At 40.6% G+C, this 4,540-nt stretch overlaps 1 protein-coding gene across 3 annotated transcripts in view; it reads left to right on the top strand.

The window, feature by feature from the left end:
• The first annotated feature begins 3,896 nt into the window (after positions 1 to 3,896).
• Positions 3,897 to 4,540, top strand: part of armh3 (armadillo like helical domain containing 3) — a 27,153-nt gene continuing 26,509 nt past the window's right edge. The window contains exon 1 of one of the 3 annotated variants that reach the window (XM_037109613.1): positions 3,897 to 4,065. The gene's annotated coding sequence lies outside the window, so the exon portion shown is untranslated. Of the gene's footprint in view, positions 4,148 to 4,501; positions 4,523 to 4,540 lie in introns of those variants that run through there. The other 2 variants (XM_037109604.1, XM_037109594.1) reach the window with 2 other exon arrangements.

Consider the following 4,540-nt stretch of genomic DNA (forward strand, 5'->3'; position numbering starts at 1 on the left):
TATTGTGTATGTGGTGAATTTGTAATCGATGTCCTACAGCTGATAAATTAAGTTGGTGATGGTTGAGGCTTCTGGGTTAATTCTTGATATGTTGTTCTGACACAGCATTGAGTTAACTAGTGGAAGTGATGTTTTCGGTACAGTAGAGAGCTGGAAGACGAGTCATGGTTCTTCTCTGCTCCTGTAGTGGGTCAGCAGGGAGCCCAAGGATGAAGACTAAACCACTGCTGAGAACCATGAGAATAGCACAGCATGTGTACCCTCTCTGGATTTACATTTAAAGAACGTGTATCTCTTTTTTTTTAAAGGTATTATAAAGTCCTTTAAATACAGAAAGTGTTTCTACAAGTGCAACTGCTGCCCTGAAGTGGAATGCATTTGCTTCAAAAGTGTTTGTACACCTGTGAACACATTTTTTTGTGTTTTTAAAGGATTTATAAAACACCTCCCAAACCACAAATACTGATCCCCTCTCTTACCTGTACTGCTTTTCATCCATATAGAATTGTTTTGGTGTGAGTTGGCAAGTTTTCAAGATATTGGCCATAGAGACGTCTGTCTTCTCTCGAATATAATGGAACTACATGGCACTCGGCTTGTGGCGCTCAGGTGATCCAGCAACAGTTAATGATTGAGTTTGAATGGTGACTTGTACCTTCTTCAACCCCTGTAGAAATATGGTTGTTCAATATATATTTTGGGATTTAGTTTCTGCCCTTGATGATAATGTATGTTACCTATAAAAAGATACACTTTCACTTAAAATATTGTGTATGTGGTGAATTTATCATTGGTGTTTTCTTTTTTGTTTTTTGTGGCACTTGGAGCAGGACAAGCTGAGCGCTATCTACTGCCATTTTATTCAAGACACCGTCACTGGTTGTTTTTCAAGACTTGAGAAATGTCCAGAGCCACAGAGGACATTTAGCAACTGTTGCCGTAAGCTGAGAAGCACTTCAACTGCATACTTGTGAAGAGAATGAGAGAGGAAGAGTTAAGATAAAAATTCAAACTCAAGGTGATTTTATCCTCTTTTCCTGTTCCATACCAACTGATGTACAGCACCTCCTCTGCGGGGTCACATCCCTCTGCAGTCAGTCATTGAAGCGGAGCTCTCAGACAAGTTTCCAGCGGTGCTGCTGGGCATCCTGGTCCTCCAGGCAGAGGCCTGCAGGTTTTTTATCCTACTGACTGGTTAAATGCTTTCACTACATCATTGTTGAATGAGAACAGGAGGTAGAATGGAACAGCCCCAGGGACCAGATTTCAAACCAGAGGTCCACAGCCCTGCTTGTGAGACAGGTTCTTTTATTAAAGATACAGCATGTCAGAGGTTAAACAAGCCTCCAGCTGTAATGAAAAAAATCTTGATGTGCAGGTTGGTGCCGCTGACAATTCTGTGATTGTGGTGCGACAAGGTGTGGCATGGTGTGTGAGCTGATGTAATGGGGAGTGCATGAATTTATCATTGCATGTGTCCTGACTTTGATTCTATGAAAAGCCTTTTAATTTTCCAAAGTCGCTGCAGTCAAAGTATTTGAGATGTGTGTTTCAAATGAGGTTTCATAGTCCACAAAACATTTCTGTAGCTTCACAGCAAAACAGCATTGCAACACTATTCTACACAACTAGAGTAGATGGGGACTTGTTCAAAAATGTAAACAACAACAACAACAACAAACCCATTAAAATGGCTCCAAAATGGCTTTATCCAAGTCCCCAGAATCTTAGAGATCCCCAACTGATTTGAAAAGACAAACTCATTCACCCAGTTAAGATGGGGGGCATGTTAACATTTTTAGCCTAGCCGTGAAGATTTCTGCCCTTAAAAGGATGTAAATGTATGTATGGATTTTACATTTTACTTCTTTAGTTTTTGAATTTTAACGTTATAAAACAAGTCCCCGTCTACTTCAGTTGTTTAGGGGAAAGTTGCAATGCTGTTTTTGCCTTTAAGCTCCAGAAATTTTGTGGACCACAACACTTCACTTGACTCTCCCTCAGCATGAAAGTGTGTAGATAATGACTGAATTTTCATTTTTGGGTGAACTGTTCCTTTCAAGTATCAACGCTGCTTTTTGCTATGACAATGTTCCCCGGTGACCCATATGAATTAGTCAGCAATTAACAATATGTTGAACCACTTTACACGTGCAGCTCTCTATTACTTTCATCATTGTCTATCTTTCATGATAAAACCGTGAACACTTTGCTTCTAATGCCGGCAGCCATCCAACTGATGAAATCTGAAAGCTACCACTCCAGTGACAGATAAAGAGAAGATAGTGTTTGGGGAATAAAGAAAGTTGTTGTGCTGGAGAAGAGTTATGGGATGTGTTTAATTTTGATGAACTTGTGCCGAAGCTCCCGCTGGTCTCTGAGTCTCTGTGTTTGTCTTCTCGAAGACAATCACAACACATAAATCATAATGCAGCAAACATCCGGGGGAATGTTATTTACAGACCGCGTCTTTTTTACGATAACTCTCACTTAATGATACTTGCTCGCAGTAAGAGACATAACTATAACTTACTCCCTCACAGCAAAGAGTGTTTACAGCATATTCAAGGGCGATAAATCAAAGCTTAATGGAGAGGTTTATCTAAAACGCAAGACTTGCAGTCATCCTTCAGGTTTAGTGCACACAAACATAATGAAGCATGTGACAAATCCATCGGGACACACAGGATTAAAAGATCTACACAGGTCTATGCAGAGATGTCTCTGATGTTGGTCACAAGCTGAGTGAAACTTATATATAATCTGGTGAAATCTGTCTTCCAGAAGTCATTATGTTACCCACTGTGTCACTCATCCACTCTCCTCCTGAAGTCTGCTGTACTGTTTCTGTTTCTCCACAAAGTAAAATATAAACCCTCAGGTTCAAAAAACTGAAGATTAAAACAACTCTGCCTACCTGCCTTTTTGTGAGCGTGAGTCATCTAATGGTCTCTTTCACTTGCCGGCAGCTACACTTCACTTCTACTTCTCTTCCTCTTCATTGTTTTCTGATTTTCCTTCCTTTCTCCTGCCTCATCTCCCTCTCTGTCTAATGACACGGTAAAAGCTGAGCTCGTCTCACCGTCTCATTTATTCAGGGAATTGAGGAGCTCCATGTAGTCTTTACCAGGAATATTGCGCCCTTGATGGTGAAGTTAATTTACCGAGGAAGTCGTGAGGTCAAAAACGGGAGCATCAACTGTTGCTTGAACAGGAGAGAAAAAAAAGGGTTATGCAATTTATTATCAAAGTGCAGAGGAGCAAGTCTGCCAGTTGTACTCAAATGTTATATCTGTGTGTGTCAGTCCTTACCTTAAGATCCCAGAGTTTTAGAGGCCTTCACAAAACACAAGACTATAACTAGCTGAGAATTAAAGGTGATTCAGAGACCCAGTTTACAATCAGTCAGCTGCAGCAGGTCTACAGAGGGAACAGGCGATCACAGCTTCACATTAACATATATACACAAACGCTGGACAATTAATCTTGAATCTCTCTGTTCACTGTCTATCTTTTAAGTATTTTCAGTTTCAGATTCAAATGTGCTATATCATCATGATAACTGTCGAAGCTGGCTGTATGCAGTTTACGATGTAAACGTAACACAAACTGTGAGACCAAAATACATTTAACACATATGAGGAAAAATATAAACATAATGTCTACTGCTCAGTGTTTCTGTGTTCTGCTCTTACAGGCAAGATGTGTGATAACATTATGTAACTTGATACTGAGCAGCTCAATGAGAAGTTTCTCTTATCTTCTTCCATCATTGTGCTGCAAATCAGCAACAAGTGATCATATCAAAAGGATAGATGACCTCAGTTTAAGCATTTTGGCTACAATGTTTACTCATAGGCCCTTGAGTTTCTTTCCTCTGACGGGTTGAAGCAGCTTTGCCCTATATATTTTATTTATCTATGAAGTTATTGGTCTGTTGTGATGATTTATCACAATTAATACATAGAAGTATCAGTGTGGTCACCACTGTAAGCTGTAGTTCACCCTAAAGAAGATCCGAGTGGTGCTAGGACCCTGAAGATCGGCAGGAGGCAGCTGATATCAGTATGTATGCTAGCAGAGGCTAGTGTTGTCACAGGGATTCATGAACTACATTTACGACACAGATTTTAATACTTTGATTGAGGTAAGAACAAACCAGACTCCTGGCTACGCTGCACCTATCTAAACAACGCGACACAACGATGTTGTCAGTCGTTGCACTGTGACATTAAATACCCGGCGCTGAATGTGTGTTACATTTCATGTGTGACATTAGCTAGGCGGCGTTAGCATTAGCGTTAGCTGCAAAGACTGGACATTTTAGTAGATTTACGTTTTGTGACCTTACTGCTGATAAACTAAATGCTCACTGGGTGCCGACTGGACTGCAATATCTGTTTGATACTGTCGCCCCGTTGCTGCTAGACGTTAATAAGCTAGTTGAACCCGATTAGCTAACGATGTGTCAGTTAGCTAATGCTAGCTTATTGGCTAGCAGCCCATCCCAACTTGCATTTGGGTAAGCTAGCGTTAGCTG

This window comes from Acanthopagrus latus, chromosome 1 (assembly GCF_904848185.1).
Source record: "Acanthopagrus latus isolate v.2019 chromosome 1, fAcaLat1.1, whole genome shotgun sequence".
Classification (NCBI taxonomy): Eukaryota; Metazoa; Chordata; class Actinopteri; order Spariformes; family Sparidae; genus Acanthopagrus; species Acanthopagrus latus.